Source organism: Triticum aestivum, chromosome 6D (assembly GCF_018294505.1).
Source record: "Triticum aestivum cultivar Chinese Spring chromosome 6D, IWGSC CS RefSeq v2.1, whole genome shotgun sequence".
NCBI lineage: Eukaryota > Viridiplantae > Streptophyta > Magnoliopsida > Poales > Poaceae > Triticum > Triticum aestivum.
Window position 1 is genome coordinate 432,172,021 of NC_057811.1, and position 25,665 is coordinate 432,197,685.

Below are 25,665 nucleotides of genomic sequence, written 5' to 3' on the forward strand. Positions count from 1 at the left end.
TTGAATTGTACGTGCAGAATTTTGCCGGAACTTTGAAGAAGAAACTGGGCGAGTTGAGACAAGCTTCGACCCCATCCATTCTCCAGTTAAAGACGAGGCTGCCATGAATGCACTCCGATTGGAATCTCGTGTTGCGGGTGTTGTTGAGTACCTTACTCGACTGAAGGTCGCAATGTCGCGGATCAACACAGCACTCTCAGGGGCAACACTCCAGAATGATCTCGAGTCTCTGATGACTCGACTTAATGAGATTCCCGGTCGAGTGCAAGAATGGAAGAAGTCTTTTGCCCGATGCGGCGCTGATGTGGCCCTGTCTTTGGTTCGTGTTCACTGCAAGGAAGCGCGAGAAGAGAAGCTGGCAGCAATCAAGGTTGCCAACACCAAGAGGCACGACTTCCAATCCTTCATGAAGACCTTCATTGCTGCTGCCACTCGGATCGCCGATGGAATTGACCTAGACGAATTCGTCGAGCCTGCCAGCCCTCCTCCTGCGGAGTGAACAAACTCTTATGCTCCACCTTAAATTTGCCTCGGGATGCCGAGTGATTTTGTAACCGTTAAACTCCTTCGGGCTTGATGCCCGAGTACTTTAATCCGCGGTCGGAACTTTAGGATTTATCTAGATTTGGTTTATCTCCGAATATGTTTGTGCTTGCCTTCGAGTGGAACTTATTCTTCACTTGGAATATTTTTGTACTTGAGATGCAGCTCTGGGGAGGAGGTTCCAGTCGACCTGCACCTCGTCGTTCTTGCGGATCGGAATGGAGCGCACATTGTACTTGTCGCGCCGCTCCGCAGGAGAAGGTTGCAGCCGACCTCCACCTCGTCGTTCTTGCGGATCGGGATGGAGCGCACATTGTACTTGTGGCGCCGCTCCGCAAGAGAAGGTTGCAGTTGACCTGCACCTCGTCGTTCTTGCGGATCGGGATGGAGCGCACCTTGTACTTGTGGCGCCGCTCCACAGGAGAAGGTTGTAGTCGACCCTTTTATACTTGTGACGACGAGGTGCAGGTCGAATGCAACCTTCTCATGCGGAGCGGCGCCACAAGTACAATGTGTGCTCCATCCCGGTCCGCAAGGACGACGAGGTGCAGGTCGACTGCAACCTCTCCTGTGGAGCGGCGCCACAAGTACAATGTGCGCTCCATCCCGATCCGCAAGAACGACGAGGTGCAGGTCGACTGCAACCTTCTCATGTGGAGTGGTGCCACAAGTACAATGTGCGCTCCATCTCGATCCGCAAGAACGACGAGGTCCAGGTCGACTGGAACCTCCTCCCCAGAGCTGCATCTCAAGTACAAAAATGTTCCAAGTGAAGAATAAGTTCCATGCCAGAAACGTGAGAGGTCGACCATTTATCAGCTAGAGAGATAAATATAAGCAACGACAATCATTCTTAGAAGGCTGTAAAACTCCTGTCTCTAATAAACAAACTACAAAGGTATTTCTTATTACAACTCAACAGAATGAGCTCTTAAGTATAAAAGGGGCGGAGCAGCTCCGCATTCCAAGCCCGTGGCTCGTCTTTCTGATGTTCGACATTGTAAATATGATACACTCCATTGTGAAGCACCCTGGTGACGATGAAGGGACCTTCCCAGGCAGGGGCGAGCTTGTGTGGTTTCTGTTGATCCACTCGAAGAACCAAGTCTCCCTCTTGAAACGCTCGACCTCTCATGTTTCTGGCGTGGAATCGGCGCAAGTCTAGCTGATAAATGGTTGACCGGATTAAAGCCATCTCTTTTTCCTCTTCTAGGAGATCAACTGCATCTTGCCGGGCCTGTTCCGCTTCAACTTCAGAGAAAAGCTCGACTCGGGGTGCGTTGTGAAGCAAGTCACTCGGTAGAACAGCTTCAGCTCCATAGACCAAGAAGAATGGAGTTCGGCTAGTCGACCGATTGGGAGTTGTCCTTAATCCCCAAAGAATTGAAGGAAGTTCATCGACCCAGGCGCCTGCTGCGTGCTTGAGATCACGCATCAATCGGGGTTTCAGTCCTTTGAGAATCAAGCCATTTGCTCTTTCTGCTTGTCCATTCGACTGGGGGTGGGCGACTGAAGCATAGTCGACTCGAGTGCCTTGGGAAGCACAAAAAGCTCTGAACTCATCAGAATCGAAGTTCGATCCATTGTCAGTGATGATGTTGTGCGGAACCCCATATCTGAATGTCAACTCTCTGATGAAGCTGACGGCAGTACTGGCTTCAAGATTATTGATAGGCTTGGCTTCAATCCATTTGGTAAACTTGTCAACTGCTACAAGCACATGAGTGAAGCCGCTCCTACCAGTCCTCAGGGGCCCAACCATATCTAACCCCCAAACAGCAAAATGCCAGACGAGTGGAATGGTCTTCAGGGCCGATGCAGGCTTGTGGGACATGTTGGAGTAAAACTGGCAGCCTTCACATTTGTCGACTATATCTTTCGCCATTTCATTTGCTCATGGCCAATAAAATCCAGCTCGGTATGCTTTGGCCACAATGGTCCGAGAGGATGCATGGTGGCCACAGGTCCCCGAGTGGATGTCGTTGAGGATGACTCGACCTTCTTCTGGTGTTATGCATTTCTGGCTGACTCCAGTCACATTTTCACTAAACAACTGTCCTCTTATCACAGTAAAGGCTTTGGATTGACGAACAATCTGTCGGGCCTCCTCTTCATCCTCTGGGAGTTCCTTCCTAAGGATATACGCAATGTATGGCACCGTCCAGTCAGGAGTTATGACCAAAACCTCCATGATCAAGTCGACCACGGCTGGGACCTCGACTTCAGTCGGATCTGTGGCACTTTTAGGCTGCGGGGGCTCTTCAGTGAAGGGATCTTCTTGAACTGAAGGTGTATGAATGTGTTCCAAAAACACATTGCTGGGAATGGCTTCTCTCTTGGAACCTATTTTTGCCAAATCATCGGCTACTTGATTTTTCAGTCGGGGTATATGATGGAGCTCTAACCCCTCAAACTTCTTTTCCAACTTCCTCACTGCATTACAGTAACCAGTCATAGCTGGGCTTCTGACGTCCCACTCCTTCATCACTTGATTAACTACAAAATCTGAGTCGCCGTAGACCATGAGGCGACGGACACCGCGTGAAATGGCCATACGTAACCCATATAAGAGTGCTTCATATTCAGGTTCATTATTGGAGGAATCAAAGTGAATCCTGAGAACATATCCGAGCTTGTCTCCTGGGGGGGATACCAGTACCACCCCAGTACCGGAACCATTCAGCATCTTGGAGCCATCAAAGAACATGGTCCAGTGCTCTGAGTGGACTTGAGTTGGCAGCTGCTGTTCGATCCACTCGGCAAGGAAATCTGCTATTGCTTGGGGCTTCATAGCTTTCTTTGCCTCAAACTTGATATCCAAGGGAAGGAGTTCAATCACCCACTTTGCCACTCGACCAATTGCATCTCTATTGTTCAAAATCTTTGATAATGGAGCGTCACTGACGACTGTAATGGAGTGGTCAGAGAAATAGTGTGCAACCTTCTTCGTGGTCATATAAATCCCATAAATAGGCTTCTGATAATGTGGATATCTTTGCTTGGATGGAGTCAGAACTTCAAAAACATAATATACGGGGCGCTGAAGTTTATAAGCTTTTCCTTCTTCTTCCCGCTCGACCGTAAGTACTGTACTGACAACTTGTCCAGTGGCTGTAATGTAAAGCAGTAAAGGCTCTTTGCTGATTGGGGCAGCAAGCACCGGCAGGGTGGAAAGCAGGGCTTTGAGCTCTTCAAACGCTACATCAGCTTCAGGAGTCCACTCGAACTTATCAGAGTTCTTCATCAGTCGGTAAAGAGGCAATGCCTTTTCACCGAGGCAAGAAATGAATCGACTTAAGGCGGCCAAACAACCAGTAAGCTTCTGGACATCGTGCACACGCACAGCGCGTTTCATCCGGAGTATAGCACTTACTTTCTCTGGGTTAGCGTCAATCCCTCGTTCGGAAATGAGGAAACCGAGTAATTTTCCGCTAGGAACTCCGAATGTGCACTTTGATGGATTAAGCTTGATATCATACCTTCTGAGGTTGGCAAAAGTTTCAGCAAGGTCAGCCAGCAGGTCAGAACCTTTACGTGACTTGACCACAATGTCATCCATGTATGCCTCCACATTCTGGCTGATTTGAGTGAGCAAGCACTACTGAATCATCCTCATAAATGTGGCTCCAGCGTTCTTTAGGCCGAATGGCATGGTGACATAACAGAAGCACCCGAATGGAGTGATGAAAGCCATTTTTATCTCATCGGGTCCATACAGTCGGATCTGATGATACCCAGAATAGGCGTCCAAAAAGGACAAGCGCTCACACCCCAGAGTTGAGTCGACTATTTGGTCGATGCGGGGGAGATGAAAGTGATCTTTCGGGCAGGCCTGATAGATATGCTTGAAGGCAATGCACATGCGAAGTGAGTCGTCCTTCTTAGGGACCATGACAACATTGGCGAGCCACTCGGAGTGGTAAATCTCTCGGATAAACTCAGCTGCCAGGAGCCGAGCTACTTCTTCACCAATTGCTTTTCTCTTCTGTACGGCGGGCCGTTGAAGATGTTCCTTGACTGGTTTCGCTTTTGGGGCGAGTCGCAAACGGTGCTCAGCCAGCCCCCTGGGAACATCTGGCATGCCAGAAGGTTTCCATGCAAGGATGTCCCAGTTCTCACGGAGGAACTGGATGAGCGCTTCTTCCTATTTGGAGTCAAGTTTTGTCGAAATGTGAGTCGGAGCAGCATTGGAATCGGTCGGGTGAATATGAATCGGCTTCGTTCCACCAGACGACTGAAATGCAGAGTCTGTGGCAGGCTTCTTGGCTCGTAGCAAATCACTCGGATCTGCACTTTTCTAATACTCTTGCAATTCTACTACTGCCATTTGGGCATCGGCGATCTTTGAGCCCTTCTAGAAGCACTCTTCCGCCTTCTGCCGATTGCCAGTGATAGTGATCACCCCTCTGGGACCAGGAATCTTCAGTTTGAGGTACACGTAACATGGTCGAGCCATAAAACGTGCATAAGCAGGCCTACCCAGAATAGCGTGGTAAGCACTCTGGAAATCCACGACCTCAAATGTCAACTTTTCTTTGCGGTAATTTTTGGAATCACTGAAAACCACGTCGAGGGCGATCTGGCCGAGTGATTCAGCCTTTTTGCCAGGTATAACGCCATGGAAACTCATATTGCTTTCACTGAGTTTGGACATCGGAATGCCCATTCCCTTCAAGGTCTCCGCATAAAGGATATTTAGGCCACTACCACCATCCATCAGCACTTTAGTCAGTCAAGTGCCTTCAACAACTGGGTCGACCACCAGCGCTTGCCTCCCAGGGGTGGCTATACTTGCTGGGTGGTCAGACTGGTCGAATGTGATGGCAGTCTGGGACCACTTCAGATAACTGGGTGTCGCCGGAGCAACCATATTCACCTCTCTGTTTATAACTTTCAATCGACTTTTGCTTTCAACATCAGCAAAAATCATCAAAGTGGAATTGACGTTGGGAAAACCATCATCATCTTCCTCTTTATCCTCACCCTTGTCCGGCTCCTTTTCCTTTTCCTTGGGCTGTTTCTCTCGGAACTGTTGAATCAGGAGCCGACATTGCCGAGTGGTGTGTTTGGGGTAAATCAGGTTACCCTCCTCATCTTTCTTGGTATGAATGTGACAGGGCAAATCCAACACATCATTTCCATGTTGATCTTTGACTTTCTTGGGATTCCACGGCCCCTTGGGCTTCCCCTTGAACTTTCCTTTAGTCACGGCTAAGGCTTCACCAGGAGCAGCTGGCTCGGCTTTGCGCTTCTGCTTCCGACTGGAGTTCCCTCCTCGGGTTTCGTGGGCGATTGTTTTGTGCTTGCCACTCCGGAGTCGATCCTCCTCTTCACCATTAGCAAACTTGGTGGCAATTTCCATCTTTCGACTCAGACACATATCCCCAGTCCGACCGAACTTCAGGTTCAATTCTCGATACTTGACACCTTCCTTGAAGGCACAAACTGCTTGGTGATCTGACACATTTTCCACCGTGTGGTGCAACGTGATCCATCTCTGGATATAGTCTCTCAAGGTTTCATTCGGTTTCTGCACACAGCACTGCAACTCTGTTAACCCTGCTGGTCGTTTGCATGTACCTTCGAAGGTCCTCACAAACACTCGGGCGAGTTCCACCCAACTATATATGCTGCCCGGTGCCAACTGATTCAACCACGCTCTGGCCGAGCCTTCCAACATCAAAGGAAGGTGCTTCATGGCCACTTCATCGTTGCCGCCACCAATCTGAACAGCCACTCGGTAATCCTCAAGCCAAGTGTTAGGCTTGGATTCACCAGTGAACTTGCTGACTCCAGTTGCCAACCTGAAGTTGGGAGGAATCACTGCAGCCCTGATGGCTCTACTGAAACACTCGGGACCTGAAACATGCACTCTGCTGCCAGTCGGGTAATCTCTGTCATGGCCTTCTCTGTGCGCTCTGTTCCTGTCAACCAGACCTTGAACGAGAATAGATCTCGCATCGAAGCCTGGCTCTCGGGGGTCGACTGGAATCCTTCGCCCACCACTGTGAGGGCGTCTGTCATCATGTTGCCGAGGCACGTATGACCCACTCCTTGGGGGAGGCGTGGGCACTCGATGACGATCATCGTGGTCAAATCGGTGATCATACTGCTCACGGTTTCTGTACTGATCTCGTCGGTCTCTACGTCCCTCACGCCTCGCGGGCGATCTTGGGCTGTGAGCCGACTGGACTGTGTCTGCTACCACGGATCTGCTATGGATCCTATTCCGCGACTGAGATACTGCTGTGTTTTGTTCCCCTGCTGCCCGGAGTAAAGCCTTGATCTGCATCAAACCACTGCCAGCTTCTGACTGGGAGGGCTGAATCGACTCTGCTATTCGGGCTGCAGCTGTGAGATTCTGAATCGGAGTTCGGTATACTTGAGTTGGAGGCCGAAAAAGTTGTCGTCGACTGGACTCAAGAACCCGCTGCCGAGCACACTCGTCTAGTGCGTGCTGGAGATTCTCCTGCCGAGTGCGCTTAGCCAAGTTGGCCAGGCGCGCCTCCTCCAAGGCCCGGGCCTCGGGGTTTCTCCAACGATAGGAGTGTGAAGCGCATCCATGTTACGGCGACGAAGCTCTTCCCTCTGCTGCGAAGAGAGGGGCTCGGGGCGGTATTCCTCATGGGCGTGCGACGGATCGCCTCCGCCATCGCCACCGTCGTCGCGGGGGAAGCCAGGAGGACTGTGCGGTCCGTTGACCATCAGGACTTCCGCCGCGGGGTCGATGCTGTCGCACTCGGATGCAGTCTCGACGGAGCCAGTCGACAAGTTGAACAGGCCATAAAGAGTTTCATCGGGTTCGATTGCCGCGACTTGCGGGGTGGCCGACTGGCGAGCCACCGCGTGCCTCACCCACCGCTGGAGCCGCGACCGACCGGAACGCTTGCGCCGGCGGGCGGCAGGGAGCGAGGACGCCACGGGAGCCGGCCGATACTGAGTCGACGGCTGCCGCGGAAGGACACCGCGGACGCACGCGCGAAAGTGCGTAGCCCTACAGACGGGGAGCGCCTCGACGTCGAGTGGAGCCAAGCGGAATCGTCGGCGACGAACACGAGCGCGCCGAGACAGATCTCGCGGCCCTCGGCCAACCCTCCGCCGGAAACCATGATGATGGGGATCGGAAAAATTGCAACTTCTCCAATAAGTCGCTAAGACACCTACCCCACGGTGGGCGCCAACTATCGTGGTACTAAGACTGGCAGTAGAATAGGGGGGGGGGGTAGTATGGAGAGGCAAGATCCTAGCTATGGCAAAGTTGTACACACGAGTTTTACGAGTTCAGGCCCTTCTCAGAAGAAGTAACAACCCTACGTCTCGGAGCCCGGAGGCGGTCGACTGGATTATGCGTATGTGTGTTTACAGGGGTGCGAACCCTTGTGCATTTGGAGGGGGTGGCTTATATAGAGTGCGCCAGGACCCCAGGGTTTAAGGTACATCAAGATGGGGGCGTTACTGGTAACACTAGTAATAAGGAGTCTTAATGATCATTAAACTATGGTGTAATGTCCGACTGTTGCAGTGTGGAGTGACTTTAGACCTTCTGGCGGTCGAGTGACTGTCTTCATGGTCGAGTGACTTTGAGTCTTTCGAGTGGAATGCTTCGTGGTCGAGTGGATGGTGACTCCTCTTCGAATGCTTCTGGTTTTAGGGTGATGACCTTGGGAAGGGTATCTAGGTCAGGCCTATGACCCTACCCTAGGTACATAGCTTCATCACAAACCCTAGAAAACAAGCACCGAGGCTGCAGCTTATACATGATGAGGTGATTATACGGTCACTACAAGATCGTATAGCTCCGTATCCATCCATTTTGACCAGTCAAAGAATCCTCCTGGCACGAATTATGCTCCAGTGTAGTTATCAAACCCGAGACCTCAAGTTTGATGAGCGAACAGGCTAACCAGCTACACAACCCTCCCGTTATGTTCAACGAGAGGAAAATAACCTTTTATACATTCCTGCATTCGTGTGACAAGCATGCCGTGTTTTTTTTGTGTGGGAGTCATTGGGATTTAAATCATAATCGTGTCATGTGGCTTTGGTGGTAAGACCATCCACAGTGGTGCAGAAATAATGCAGCCTTAGTCACCTTACCTCTCTCCACATAGTACATTGGGTCCCACCAGTCAGAGGGTGAAACAAAACAAATTAATAAGAAAAATTAAAAGCGCCATCGGTGTATCTTACCTCACACATTTCGCTACTGCTCGGGAACACTGTCCAATTGATCCCTCTGTTCGCTCACGTACTATTTTAAGTGAATCCTTATTATAACATGCACACAATTTTGGGCACTTGTATTCGACCTAAGTCAGTGTGCCACCGTATCTCGTACGACTCCCTCCGTCTAGGTGTAATAAGTCATGTTAGAAGGTGCAGCGGGACCAAGGTGCAAGCAGATTGGAGGAGAAGGAGAAACTTGACCGGTCATTCCTCCAATCAAAGCCCTGATTTCTGTCTCTAAACACAACAATTAATCCAAACAACTAAGATATGCCTCTTCTCTCCTTGTACGTACTCCATTTGTATCTCACTTCCTATGGCTTCGCACTCGCACGATTTTCCTATTCTATGAACCTGTGTGTGCGTGTGTGTGTGTGTGCGTGTGCGTGTGTGTGTTTAAAAACATGTGTGTGTTAGAGAGAGCGACAGATCGACCTACTCCTACAGAGAGATGGTGTGTAGTGTACAATTTTAGCCGCGAGAGTCGGTGCATCCTCTCGTTTCCGGGCGTCCGGTAGGGACAAGCGGATAGCTGCCACGCCCGCTCCTGACCAGCCTGGCCCACCCAAAGCCCCTCCATCGCCCGCGCGCGCTTCCTGCCCGAAACGGTCAGCGCCGCTCCAAAGAATCGGTGCCGCATTCATGCCCGGGCAGAGCAGACGCGACCTGTCACTGGCGCCTGCGTTGAAGGGAGAAGCGAATTCAAGAGTGATGGTTGCTTCGTCCGTCCAACTTACTGCTGGGTCTATGTGATTTGACAGCTCATTGGTCATTATTACTGAGGTGGTAGGACTGCTGGATGTCCCACGCTTTCGGCGAAAGGAGGTACTACTAGATTACAATTTTCTCCATTCTTACGACGGAGGAGTGCAAGAGCAGTGAAAACAGGCAGGCTCAGTGATTACATGACCCACCTCACACTATCAGCATATTTTCTGTACACCGTGCGACACCTAACTCTTTACATAGTACTACATGTATAGTACGTACTGTAATTTATCAGCGAGATAGTACAATGCTATGAAGCTTCCAGCTTGTGTTACATGTATCTTGCGTCCAAGGTTGCCCGCGGCAACATTTCATAAAATACAAAGGAGACTAACATGAATGCTATTGCATCTCAATGATTGACAAATCATAGCAAATATGTACTCCCTCCGTTCCAAAATAACTGTCTCAACTTTATGCTATATGCGGAGCAAAATGAGTGAATCTACACTCTAAAATAAGTCTATATACATCAGTGTTTGGAGTATGTACTAGTAGTTCATATTGAAATCTACTAAAGGACATATATATTCCAAACAATATGATGATCTCTCTAACCAAGGTAGTAGGGACGAGGAGTAAACGGAGGGAGTACTAGTAAAATTTTCTCCTCGTCCTGCGAGCCACCGCGCGCGTGGGTAAGGGAGCGGGCGTAAGGCATACAGTACTACTACTACTCATGCAGTCCCTAGCCATTGAAACAGAGACAGCTAAAGAAAAAAATGATCCTTGCAGTCCCTAGCCCTTGAACCGTAAACCCTAACCAGGCTTTAATTTGCTGGCAACGTCGGCGCTTCCTAAGAAATGAAGTTTCCAACCCTTTGACCATCGGATCATTTTGTGCAGTTTCACCAAAATCGAGATGAGCATCCTTGTGGCAAAGAAATTGAAGAAGCGTGATTACAATAAGATTACTGGGACTAGTTGATGAGACATAAACTCATCACAAATACAGTACGTAGAAGCCAGTAGAGGTATGTGCGGGGCAAAGAGGTAGAGAAATATCCACATGGAGTGATGTGGGCAGCTGGAGCAGTGGTGCAAGCCGGCTGTAAAGGGAGTTGTACCTGAGGGATGTCGGGACGTAGCTCAACCTAGAAGAGGGCGGCGGGAGGAGGCAACTACCCACGTCGCGGCAGTGAGCAATGGACGAAGGCAACCTCACCGGCTTTGTGAGAGAGAATGGCGGGGACCCCTGATTGGGACGTGCCGACAGTGGGTTTTCGCCGTCGGTGACGGCGACCGCATCTACACTAAGCATCCACCCCTTCCCCCGGCGGACGTGATCTGCCGGGATGTTAGAGATGTGGCCACAGTGGTTTTGTGCGAGAGAGTGTGAAAACTGAAGAGAGCAACCCCAGCAAGCAACTGTGTAGGCTCGTCCTGCCTATGTATATAGTGGAGCGGTTTCCTTTTCTCTCCATATGAACCTATTTATATTGCATACGTGACACTAAAGAAAAAAAACTTTATTTATAAATGACGCGACACCTACTACTCGTTCTCCTATAAACCTTGCGCTTGGCATCTCCAAACTATTAACCTTGCGATTCGCTCTTTGCCTCTTCGGGAAGTCGAGCAATAATGGTACTGCAGTATATATCGTTCTGGCTATATGAGACCAAATGAATTGCTGCACATCCACCACATGGCGAGGGTCGAGGGGCGAGGGAGAGTGCGTACTATTACATCCGTTTCAATATGGACTACATACGGAGCAAAATGAGTGAATCTACAATCTAAAATACGTCTATATACATCAGTGTTTGGAGTATGTACTAGTAGTTCATATTGAAATCTACTAAAGGACATATATTCCAAACGATATGATAATCTCTCTAACCAAGGTAGTAGGGACGAGGAGTAAAAGGAGGGAGTACGAGTAAAATTTTCTCCTCGTCCTGCGAGCCACCGCGCGCGTGGGCGAGGGAGCGGGCGTAAGGCGTAGTAAGCAAGCTTCACCTCATCCTGCGAGCCACCGCACCCGTGGGCGGGGGAGACGGCATACTAAGCAAGCTTCTCCTCGTTCTGCGAGTTGACGGGACACATCAAAAGTACTCTAGTGTATAGAGCCTTGCCTCTAAGGTAGGCCCCACATGGTTTGCCTCTTTTTTAACATAACACGTCAAGTCGCAATTTGTTTGTTCACCCGTGGTAGACGATCCTCCCTCCATCTAGTGGACAACCAGTACACGTGTCAAGTTACCACGTGGGCTGCCTTTTCGTACAGAAATGAGCTCCACCCTGTACCCGCGCGGGTGTGGTTGGGAAAGAGACGGGAGTACGTGCGCCGTGCGTGCACCTCTTCTCTTCGTGCACGTCCCCCACCTACGTGGGTGTGTGTGAGAGATACAGACCTAGACAAATGGTTTGTGCGTTCGTGAGTGTTTTTTTTGGGAGGGGGGAGGTTGATTTTGTCAATGTATTTGTGGGAATATGTGTCGATGACATCTCAAACAAAATTTTGCATGCAATGTGTGTGAAATGGAGGCCTATCCATATCATATATAGAGGGTCGGGCGATCCACGAGAAGAGAGGGAGGGGTCATAGATATCGATAGAGTCGAAGAGAGGATCAAGTGGGTGGGTGCGAGATCGATGAAGAGAGCCATCGAAATTGTGTGTGTGTGCAAGTCAAAGATATAGGGCGACTGACCTAGCTACCGGAACGTCAGAGGGCACAGGTCAAGTTTGTGTGTGGCAGGGAGACATGACTAGAGCGCTCGATGTATCGGTGTGTGCGTGTGTGTGCGAGGGGGTGGGGGGAGGGGTAGGCAGAGGCCTAACTATAGAGGTAGAACGACTCGTATATGTGTTGAGAAGGAGAGACCCAGCTATGTCTTGAGGGAGATAGGTCGACATCAGTACATAACTGAAGGACGGGAAATAGGGTGGGACAGAGAGAGAGGAGAGAGAGAGGGCGGGAGAGGGGTCGAGTGCTGGATGGGTGATGGAGTTGCTTCTCGAAGATGGTGGGAGAGGCCTACTAGACAAACTGTGGGTGGAACTGCAATATTATCAATAAGAATGGGGATGTGTTTCTGTGTGTGCCTGTGCGTGATAGATCTGTCGGGACACATCCATGGATGATGAAGGGGAACCATGTGTTTGGTAAGCAAACCTAACTAGATCGGTAGATCAATTGTTGTTTGTCGGAGGAAGGGAGAGACATAACTAATGAGGTAGATCGATCGATGCGTGGGGAAAAACGAGTTATAAGGACCTAGCTAGCTATATGTATAGCGGGAGATCGGTCGGTGTACGTCCATTTGTTAGAGGCAAATAAGGCCCGACGAGACGGATAGACAGAGAGAATGGAGCTAGGAGGTGGTGCGAGAGGCCCAGCTACTAGCTAGATAGGGGGAGGAGTGTGCAGTTGTGAGATTGATGAAAAGAGGGGCGAGAGTTTACACGTGAGTGGGACCGTATGAGAGACATGAGGCAAGGACACATAAAGGTGGAGATTGAAGGTGCGTGTGTATGTTGTAGGCAGACATCGGTGGAGAGGTTTATCGATCGGTGTGTGTCGGGAAGGAGTTGTGGAGACTGTGGGAGAATGACCTAAAGAAGAAGAAAATGAATGTGCGCGATGGATAGAATGCTGAGGGAGGGGGAGGGCGAGGAGGGCGTGTGCATGCACGAGAGAAAGTTAGTGGTAGCTACAAAGGTTAGAGGATTGTGTGGGTGTAAGAGACTACGAAAGATCATAATTTGATATGAAAGGGGATTCATATATTTGAATAGGAGATCATAGTGTTTTAACATATGCATGCATGAATATAGCGGTGATACGCGTGTTGTGGTTTTGCACATGTTATACCATAATGTGATAATGCATGGCGTTTGCAACGCACAGCTAAATGTCGAACAATCTAAACCATACTATACATCGAACAATGTCACATTTTATTTGAATTTGTGATGATGTGTGGCGTTTGCAGCTTACAACTAAATATCGAACAATCTAAACAATACTATATATCGAACATTCTCACATTTTATTTGAATTTGTGGTAATGTCTGGTGTTTGCAACTCACATCTAAATACTTGTAGGCGTAGGGGGCGGGGCACCATACATAATGTGATAAACACATTATACATATGAGACATGGTTTAGTTTGTGAAGATCTAGCTAGAGCTTGAAATGTACTATGATTTGAAATCAACATAAAGTGGATTCAAAAAATCGAGTTCGAGTTCATATAGTACACATAGTTCATATGTAACTCGAGACTAATCATGTGGTGTGCTGTGAAGATAATACACAAACGATGGTTTAACTTGACAATAATGACGATTGTAGATCTTATTAAAACAGAGAAACGAATTCAAATGCTTTGACTTCACAACAATCATTATTGTAGATCTTATTCATATAGAGAAACAAATTCAAATTTAGTTCATATTGACACAGTAGTATATACGTTTGGAATGCACTAAAACGTTCATTTGAGTACAAGGTTGCATGCATTATACACGTAGCGAAATATTTTGATTGAACATAACATGAATTCAAAGTTTTGAATGACATTTGTAGTGCGAATTGATTTGGTACAGTACACGTTAGGCTTGTCCGGAAATTTCAACCCGCGCCTTGTTAGCCCGAAATATTTAAGATATATCTTTGTCTCGTTGTACTCCGACAACTCCCTCCATCTCAACCCGCGCCTTGCTATTCCAAAATTACAATGCGCGCGAAAACTCCCACCTCTTGTGAAATCCCGACACGCGAAATGCCCATGATACCCCTGAACCGAAAGAACCGCCTCAAATCGGTGGGGGTACTTTTGTAACTTACCCCACATTTCGGACAAGCGCGTCCCTATGCCATGGTTCCCCACTCCCATCCCATCCGCCCACCCATTCGTACACCAAGGCCGGGAAAACGCGCAAAGCCCCACACCCTCCTCGGTCCGCCACCCAGCTGGAGCCTCTTCCCCAACGACGTCGTCCACAGCAACACCTCGACGTCCCTCATCCACCATACCGGATGAGGATCCGTCGTCGATCTGGTTGTCCCGCCGGTTCAGCCACCCCGTCCTTCACCTCCAAGGAGCTGCCCTGATGTTCCCCTCGTCTTTCGTGCCACCTCCATTCCCACACCGCCGGAAGAGCATCAGCATCACCGTTTCCTCGGATGAAGCTGCGGCCTAATCGGCGCCACCAAAGAGGTTGTACACTAATCGCCGCATTTTCTTCTTGATTCGATCTCACGGTGCTGTCGACGCTCGGTCCCGAGCCGACACGACGCGACCCAACCATCGCGGTGTCGCTGGCCACTTCCTCCATGGCGTCGCTCCCTCAGCGGCGACGTCCACATCAGTAGGAGCTGCTGCTGCTTTAGCTCGCGCTCGCGCTGCTGCTCTGCTCTTGCTCTCGGTCCCTTGCCTGGTCTGCTCTTGCTCTTGCTCTTGCTCACGCTGTTGCTCTCGCTCTTGCTCTTGCTTGCGATGCTGCTCCGATTTAGCTACACTTCAGTCGACTGAATCGACTTTTGGGTCAGTCGATTTTCAGGGGGGGGCTCGCCGGTGTGAAGGAAGAACCAGCCGCAGCGGGGAGGGGGGCCCGCCGGAGAAGTACCCCACTATCTATCTTAGGGTTCAGGGTGGGGGCGGTGGTCACTGGCGGTGGTGGGGTGGTGGCGTGGGGATCGCCGGAGAAAAAGCTTAGCACGGGGGGGCCTAGAGGGATGGCCGAGGCGGCGGCGGACCGGCGGTGGGGAGTGTTTTCGGGGCGGGCGGGGCGGCTGTTTGGCCGGTGGTGGCTGGCGCCTCAGGGGGATGGAGGTTGAAGATGAACTGCAGGCCCTTAATTTCGTATCCAACGGCTGCAAAATCGACTGACCAGAGATGAAAAAGTCAGTCGACTGACGTGTAGCCTCACCTCTAGTGCGTTCAGTTTCGACAGTAAAATTCAGTTTCGACAGCAAAATTCAGTTTCGATAGTTAAGTTCAGTTTCAACAGCTAAATTCAATTTCGACAGTTAAGTTCAGAGATGAGAGGTTGATGTATACATCTAGCACTTTGTGATTATGTATTTTATGTCATCTATTGGAGATGCTATTAGAATTCCACTTAGGTTAACGTTGTCTCTCTTGTCCTGCTTCAGCCTCGACGTCGTACAAGTCACCGGAGCTGCTACAACGACGAAACCCTCCATCACGGCGGAGTAGTACCTCGGGCTCCATCTCCAAACGCCTAAGATCTTCTTCCCCTCCTCCAACAGCCAAGTCAGCCAGAGCATCCTCACCGGCCAACCCAATCACGCTGAGATCGACATGGCTTCGCCAAAGAGGTTGTACACTTCTTGTGGTTTGACTTAATCTCACCATACTTCTTTGCATCCTGTGATCTTCCAATTCTTGTGAACCAAACACCCAGATTGGCAGAAATCCTGTGTTTTTAAATTCTCTGTTTTGCACGTGCATTCCTATCCTATTCCTGTCTATTTCGTATCCCTGCATTGTTAGAATCCTCAAATTCGAACAAGCCCTTACACAATTACTTCTGTTACAGATATGTGTCAAAGAAAACCTTGTGTGGTTTGTCCTGCTCCTGCGGTGCTATGTTCCACCCCAGCTCAGCTGCTCGAACGACGGAAGGGTTCACCATAGCAGGGATCCGCTCTCCAGACTGTCTTTCACCGCCTCAGATCTTCTTCACCGCCGCTGGCAGCCACGACAAGTTCATTACCATCATCAACTGAGCAGATGACCTTGAGGACTACACGGGTCCGCAAGAGAGGTCGCACTCTTCCGTGTCTGCTTACGTTATGCATCGCTTAATATGATGACATGCTACTTTATCGTCGTGTTCACCTATTAGACTCCGACTCAGGTCCAAACTTATGCTGAAACTTGAGTTTTTAAATGGTTGTGGGGTACATATTGGGGCAGCAATCAGTACTATCTGTCTACTATCTGGTTAATCTCGGGTGTCTACTATGAGTTTCATGTTGGGTGCAAACAAACATTAAAGGAGCCATTATCTGTATTTTTTAACTAAAGCTATTATCTACCTGCTATCATTGGTTTTGGGTCTATCCACAGTTTGCTACCATCACTCTGGATTTGTGCATGCACTCCTTACATAATCTCACTATGTTTTATTCCTATGCATGTCAGTTATTGTACACAATGGAACTAAACATGTAGAGCAAAAGAGACGAGCTTTGCGTGGCAATAAAATTTCATGCAGACGTCGCTCCATGGTGGGCGCAAAGGCAGCCCCCCTCCACCCATTTCGGATCGTAATCAAGAGGAAGATAACTGTTCTGAGGGGGATTCGGAAGCAGAAGACCACTCCTATTTACCCCAAGAGGTCTTCGCTCTAACTTGGCATGCTGATGTTGGTTATATCATGCATATGGTGCCTTGCATTGCTTACTATATACATCAAATATGTCAACTGCTTAATTTAGACATGCTTTGTGTGAATGCCATCTGTTTAGTTTATTCATCGTTTATGTGAATTATGCAATGCCATCTTGTTTAGACAGGCATCATATATGTGAATTTTGCAATGCCATCCTGCTTAGCGAGTCATCTTATATGTGAATTATATCAGGCCATCCTTTTTTTCGTTACGTATTACATTTGTCAACAATGTTAGTACATTCAACTACTCTTCATATGCATCAGCCATTTGACACGGTGATGGAAAATTCTGGAGTGAAAACAAGGTCTTTAGAGCAGACTATGCTATCTGACGAAGCGCATATCTCGCTGGTTACGGATAGCTCCTCGGAGGAGGATTCAGAGACAGATGACCAATCCTATGCCCCCCCGAGGTGCATGCTCTAACTTGGCAGGGTTATGTTGCTCATATCGTGCGTATGGTATCTTGCATTGCTATGTCATTTGCTTAGTTTAGACATGATTTGTGTGAATGCCACCTCTTTAGTGTCTAATTACCATATATGTGAATTATGCAATGCCATCTTTTTGCAAGACATTATATATGTGAATTAGGCAATGCTATCTTGTTGCAAGGCATTATATATGTGAATTATGCAATGCCATGCTGTTTAGCCAAGCGTCATATATGTGAATTATATCATGTCGTCCTTTTTTTGTATTTCTCATTGCTTTTGTCGACAATGTTTGTATATTCAACTGCTCTTCCTGTGCATCAGCCATTTGAATTGGTGATGGAGAAATCTGGAGTGAAAAGAAGGTCTTCAGAGCAGACAATGCTACCTGGTGAAGCAGATATGTTGCTGGCTATAGATAGCTCTTCAGAGGAGGATTCAGACGCAGATGACCAGTCCTATTATCCCCCTGAGGTGTATGCTCAAACTTGGCAGGGTTATATTACTCATATCATGCATATGTTGTATTGCAATGCTTAGTTTTTACATCATATACACGATGTTGAATGCCATCTCCTTAGTTGACATATCATTTATGCAATTGCCCTCTGCTCACTTCCTTAGTATATAAATCATATATTTGAATTATATCATGCCATGATGTTTACATAGATAGCATGTATCTGAATTATGGCATGCCAACCCATTTTCTAAAGACATAATATAGTTATATCATCTCATCCTGCTCACATAGTCATCATATTTTGAATTATGTCATTCGATCCGTGAATTATATCATGCCATCATGTTTCCATCGACGGCATGTTTGTGATTTATGGCATGCCAACCACTTTAATAGACACATCATATAGTTATATCATGTCATCCTGTTTACATAGTCATCATATTTTGAAGTATGTCATTCTATCTTGTTTAGTTAGCCATCATACATGTGAAATTGTGTCATGCTATCCTGTTTAATTAGCCATCATATATTTGAAATTATGTCTTGCTATTCTGTTTGGTTAGAAAACATAAATGTGAATTATTTCATGCCCTGTTTTCTTCCCTACTATCCATTGCACCTGTCTATCATACAATGCCTGTACATTCAATTACTTTTCTAGTTTATCATCCATTTCAATTGGAGGGGGTGATGGCAGTATCTGTGGGAGTAAAAACACGGTCTTCAGAAAAGATCGTGCTACCTGTCGATGGAGATAGAACCACGGTTGTACTTTCCCAAGAACCAGCCCCACCACACATAACCCAGACTCACGCAGATTGTACCCCTACCCAGTTGGACAGAGAACCAGCTACACCCCTTCTAACCCCAACCCCAGCAGATAGTAACCCAGTTCCCATTGACACAGCACCGTCTCCACCATAGAGCACCCAAACACGAGCAGTTAGTAAGGCAACTGCAGTGCCCAAAGCACGAGGACCACCACTTCGAACCCCAAGTCAACGCTTAAAGCAGAAGAAGAATTATTCTCAGGTCAGGTTCCGTAGCTATGGTTCATACTACTTTGCTCTTGCATCACTGTATTTACTCATACCAACTAATTTCAAATTTGAAGGATGCAATTGAAACTCCAATGGCGCAACAGGTATGTTTTAAACCTGTTTCTTTAATGTGTTTGCTGTTGTAACTTGCTCTATGTTGATTTCAGTTTCAATTGAATAAACAGTTATGTTCTCATGCCATGCACATTACAAGTGTTGTTATTGCTGTGTAGTTTCCCACACTTATATTCTGTCTATGCTGCTTTGTCTTAAATAGATATGATTCGAACTGTATCTATCTTGATTTGGCAACATAAACTAGAATGATATAGACCATACAGTGACCATACTACATAGATATATGTTAGTTTCATGCTGTTATCCTGCCCACCTTATTACTGAACTGGTTTACCAAAATGAATTTCATATACTACATTGTAAACGTGTGATGTGTTTGTTTGTTTCTCCTTTAGAACGCGGATAAAATATTGGAGAAGAGTACCCCGTTATGCAATGGTAAAGGAAGTAATGCAGATCAGGTTCAAGATAGTGAGACATCCCTGTTGTTCTCCAAGAAAGCTGATAAAAACTATATTGAAGACACTGAGACAACCCCAAAGTCCTGTCTTGATGTAGTGTTCGAGTTACTGGCTACTACTGCTGGCACCAGCTCTTCGTACTCGCTGCCTGAATCAGTTCGACTTCTTGAGTATCAACTTCAAGTTGAAAGACATCGATTAGATGTTATGCGACAGGAAGCTGAAGGACTGAGGAAGTCCCTGCAGAATTCAGATGCATACTTTCTGGTGCAACAGCAAGTGCTGGAGGATTTAAGGGCCAAACAAGAGAAAGTCAATAAGCTTGCTAAGCATCTTGCCAGCATTATGGGTACCCAGGATATTGTTTCTTGAGCTCTTCTGAAGTGGTTTCAGTTCTGGACTTGTTTTGCTGCGGCGTTTATATGCTGCTTTGTTCCCTATATTTGCACTGGTGGCGAACTTTGATGCCAAGTGGATGTAATATGTGTAATAGCCGTGATAGCCTAGCGTAAGTTACTTGCTTATTTATTACCGTTGTCTTGTTTATTTGTTTTCTTGTAGTCAGTGCAGTTCTTTTTTCGTGGTTTGCTAGTGGCCGGAATAACCTATTTTTTAAACTAGGCCACATTAACAATGGGCTACATATTTACTGTAGTTAACATGGGCCTCCTACGGGACGTAGAAACAATGGGCCTTCTAAGGGCCGTAGACACAACGGGCCTTCTACGGGGCGTAGACACAATGGGCCTTCTACGGGGCGTAGACACAATGAGCCTTCTACGGGCTGTATCATCAATGGGCCTTCTACGGGCCGTATGATCGGTTGGCCAAACATGGGCCAATAACAGACCACATTATGGCCGTAAATGGGCTAGAGTTGCCGTCCGTTCATGGCCGACCATAACGGGCCGTCGTTAATAGGCCGTATTTGATGACGCTATGAAAACGGCCCAACGTATTAACGGGCCACAAACGGGCCGACTGTAACCACGGGCTGTATTTGGCCCACAAGCTGAAAATGACAGTAATGGGCCGAAAGTAAACGAATGCTGGAAATGAGCCCAAGAATAAATGGGCCCTAAGAAGGCCGAAAGATAACATGGGCTGGAAACGTCCCAACGGAATAATGGGTCGTTAATGGGTATAAAGTGATACACTGTTCATTACGGGCCAGTTTTACCACGGGCCGTTAATGGGCCAAGAGTTACAAAGGGCCTCATCTGTGCCGAAAGACATCATGGGCCATACATGGGCCGGAACATAAAATGGACTGGAATCATATTGGACGGCCCAGATGACGCTACTGGGCCTAATTCGGATAGGTCGTAACGGGCCCTGGGTTAGCGGGTTGTAAATGGGCTATATGCGAGCAGACCGTTAACGGGCTTTCCGTGTGCCGGCCCGCCACCTTTTAACCAAGTCAAATGGGCCAGCCTTTTCAAAGGAATGGGCCTCTGTTGGGCCGTGCCACGTGTCGACGTATCATAGGCGCCTTCTGTCCAATGAGTGGATGACATTTGTCCCAACGGTGAGCCGACACATGTTTGCTCCAGCCAACGATGATTTTACACGTGGAAAATCCCCATTGGTCGGGGCTGTTAGCGGGTTATCGGATCCAAAACCGGACCCGATAGCTTAACGATGTTCCGTTACGGTGGATGCCACGTGTCTGTCACCCTTGACGAAAGCACTTCTGCGACGCGCGATTTATCGTCATGGAAGTGGACACTTCCGTGATGATAATTTTGGTAATGTCATGGAACACTTCTATGACAGCACAGGTATGACTATCTTCATTCTGTCATAAAATTGTGATGGATCTACATGCATGACAAAAAATGCGACCTACTGTGACAAACACATATCATCACGGAAGTGTATTTTTTTGTAGTGTATTTCAGTGTTTCGAAGAAAAGGAATATCAAACGGAGTCCAAATGGAATGAAACCTTCGGGAGAGTTACTTTTGGAAGGGAAGCAATCCAGGAGACTTGGAGTATATGTGAGTTCTTGATCCTATCTTGCAAGTCTATATTCACCTACTATGTGTTATGATCCGGCAACCCCGAAGTGACAATAATCGGGACCACTCCCGGTGATGACCATAGTTTGAGGAGTTCATGTATTCACTATGTGTTAATGCTTTGGTCCGGTACTCTATTAAAAGGAGGCCTTAATATCCCTTAGTTTCCATTAGGACCCCGCTGCCATGGGAGGGTAGGACAAAAGATGTCATGCAAATTCTTTTCCATAAGCACGTATGACTATATTCGGAATATACATGCCTACATTACATTGATGAATTGGAGCTAGTTCTGTGTCACCCTATGTTATAACGGTTGCATGAATAATCGCATCTGGCATAATTCTCCATCAACGATACAATGCCTACGAGCTTTTCACATATTGTTCTTCGCTCATTTACTTTTCCGTTGCCACTATTACAATCACTATAAAATCCAAAAATATTACTTTTGCTACCGTTACCGTTCCTTCCATATTACTTTGCTACTAAACACTTTGCTGAAGATACTAAGTTATCCAGGTGTGGTTGAATTGACAACTCAACTGCTAATACTTGAGAATATTCTTTGGCTCCCCTTGTGTCGAATCAATAAATTTGGGTTGAATACTCTACCCTCGAAAACTGTTGCGATCCCCTATACTTGTGGGTTATCATTGACCGAGACACGTCTCTGGTCAATAACCAATAGCGGAACCTGGATGCTCATATTGGCTCCCACATATTCTACGAAGATCTTTATCCGTCAAACCGCAAAACAACATACGTTGTTCCCTTTGTCATCGGTATGTTACTTGCCCGAGATTCGATCGTCGGTATCTCAATACCTAGTTCAATCTCGTTACCGGCAAGTCTCTTTACTCGTTATGTAATGCATCATCCCGCAACTAACTCATTAGTCAGATTGCTTGCAAGGCTTATAGTGATGTGCATTATCGAGAGGGCCCAGAGATACCTCTCCGACAATCGGAGTGACAAATCCTAATCTCGAAATACGCCAACTCAACAAGTACCTTCGGAGACACCTCTAGAGCACCTTTATAATCACCCGGTTACGTTGTGACGTTTGGTAGCACACAAAGTGTTCGTCCGGTAAACGGGAGTTGCATCATCTCATAGTCATAGGAACATGTATAAGTCATGAAGAAAGCAATAGCAACATACTAAACAATCAGGTGCTAAGCTAACGGAATGGGTCAATTCAATCACATCATTCTCCTAATGATGTGATCCCATTAATCAAATGACAACTCACGTCCATGGCTAGGAAACTCAACCATCTTTGATTAACGAGCTAGTCAAGTAGAGGCATACTAGTGACACTATGTTTGTCTATGTATTCACACATGTATTATGTTTCCGGTTAATACAATTCTAACATGAATAATAAACATTTATCATGATATGAGGAAATAAATAATAACTTTATTATTGCCTCTAGGGCATATTTCCTTCAGTCTCCCACTTGCACTAGAATCAATAATCTAGATTACACACTAATGATTCTAACACCCATGGAGTTTTGGTGCTGATCATGTTTTGCTCGTGGAAGAGGCTTAGTCAACAGGTCGGCAACATTCAGATCCGTATGTATCTTGCAAATCCCTATGTCTCCCACCTGGACTTGGTCCCGGATGGAATTGAAGCGTCTCTTGATGTGCTTGGTTCTCTTGTGAAATCTGGATTCCTTTGCCAAGGCAATTGCACCAGTATTCTCACAAAAGATTTTCATTGGACCCGATGCACTAGGTATGACGCCTAGATCGGATACGAACTCCTTCATCCAGACTCCTTCATTTGCTTTTTCCGAAGAAAATATGTACTCCGCTTCATAGGTAGATCCCGCCACGATGCTTTCTTTAGAACTGCACTAACTGACAGCTGCACCGTTCAATATAAACACATATCCGGTTTGCGATTTAGAATCGTTCGGATCAGTGTCAAAGCTTTCATCGACGTAACCATTTACGACTAGCTCTTTGTCACCTCCATAAACAAGAAACATATCCTTAGTCCTTTTCAGGTATTTCATGATGTTCTTGACCGCTGTCCAGTGATCCACTCCTGGATTACTTTGGTACCTCCCTGCTAAGCTAATAGCAAGGCACACATCAGGTCTGGTACACAACATTGCATACATGATAGAGCCTATGGCTGAAGCATAGGGAACATCTTTCATTTTCTCTCTATCTTCTGCAGTGGTCGGGCATTGAGTCTGACTCAACTTCAGACCTTGTAACACAGGCAAGAACCCTTTCTTTGCTTGATCCATTTTGAACCTTTTCAAAACTTTGTCAAGGTAAGTGCTTTGTGAAAGTCCTATCAAGCGTCTTGATCTATCTCTATAGATCTTGATGCCCAATATGTAAGCAGCTTCACCGAGGTCTTTCATTGAAAAACTCTAATTCAAGTATCCTTTTATGCTATCCAGAAATTCTATATCATTTCCAATCAGTAATATGTCATCCACATATAATATTAGAAATGCTACAGAGCTCCCACTCACTTGTAAATACAGGCTTCTCCAAAATTCTGTATAAAACCATATGCTTTGATCACACTATCAAAACGTTTATTTCAACTCCGAGAGGCTTGCACCAGTCCATAAATGGATCGCTGGAGCTTGCACACTTTGTTAGCTCCCATTGGATCAACAAAACCTTCTGGTTGCATCATATACAACTCTTCTTCCAGAAATCCATTCAGGAATGCAGTTTTGACATCCATTTGCCAAATTTCATAATCATAAAATGTGGCAATTGTAACATGATTCGGACAGACTTAAGCATCGCTACGGGTGAGAAAGTCTCATCGTAGTCAACTCCTTGAACTTGTCGAAAACCTTTTGCAACAAGTCGAGCTTTGTAGACAGTAACATTACTGTCAACGTCAGTCTTCTTCTTGAAGATCCATTTATTCTCTATGGCTTGCCGATCATCGGGCAAGTCAACCAAAGTCCACACTTTGTTCTCATACATGGATCCCATCTCAGATTTCATGGCCTCAAGCCATTTTGCGGAATCTGGGCTCACCATCGCTTCTTCATAGTTCGTAGGTTCGCCTTGGTCAAGTAACTTGACCTCTAGAATAGGATTACCGTACCACTCTGGTACGGATCTTACTCTGGTTGACCTACGAGGTTTGGTAGTAACTTGATCTGAAGTTATATGATCATCATCTTTAGCTTCCTCACTAATTGGTGTAGGAGTCACACAAACAGATTTCTGTGATGAACTACTTTCCAATAAGGGAGCAGGTACAGTTACCTCATCAAATTCTACTTTCCTCCCACTCACTTCTTTGAGAGAAACTCCTTCTCTAGAAAGGATCCATTCTTAGCAACGAATTTCTTGCTTTTGGGTCTGTGATAGAAGGTGTACCCAACAGTTTCTTTTGGGTATCCTACGAAGACACATTTCTCTGATTTGGGTTCGAGCTTATCAGGTTGAAGCTTTTTCACATAAGCATCGCAGCCCCAAACTTTAAGAAACGACAACTTTGGTTTCTTGCCAAACCACAGTTCATAATGCGTCGTCTCAACGGATTTCGATGGTGCCCTATTTAACGTGAATGCAGTTGTCTCTAAAGCATAACCCTACAACGACAGCAGTAAATCAGTAAGAGACATCATAGATCGCACCATATCTAGTAAAGTACGATTACGACGTTCGGACACACCATTACGCTGTGGTGTTCTGGGTGGCGTGAGTTGCGAAACTATTCCGCATTGCTTCAAATGTAGACCAAACTCGTAACTCAAATATGCTCCTCCACGATCAGATCGTAGAAACTTTATTTTCTTATTACGATGATTTTCCACTTCACTCTGAAATTCTTTGAACTTTTTAAATGTTTCAGACCTATGTTTCATTGAGTAGATATACCCATATCTGCTCAAATCATCTGTGAAGGTGATAAAATAACGATACCCGCCGCGAGCCTCAATATTCATCGGACCACATACATTAGTATGTATGATCTCCAACAAATCTGTTGCTCGCTCCATTGTTCCGGAGAACGGCATTTTAGTCATCTTGCCCATAAGGCATGGTTCGCAAGTACCAGGTGATTCATAATCAAGTGATTCCAAAAGTCCATCAGTATGGAGTTTCTTCATGCGCTTTACACCAATATGACCCAAACGGCAGTGCCACAAATAAGTTGCATTATCATTATCAACTCGGCATCTTTTGGCTTCAACATTATGAATATGTGTATCACTACTATCGAGATTCAACAAAAATAGACCA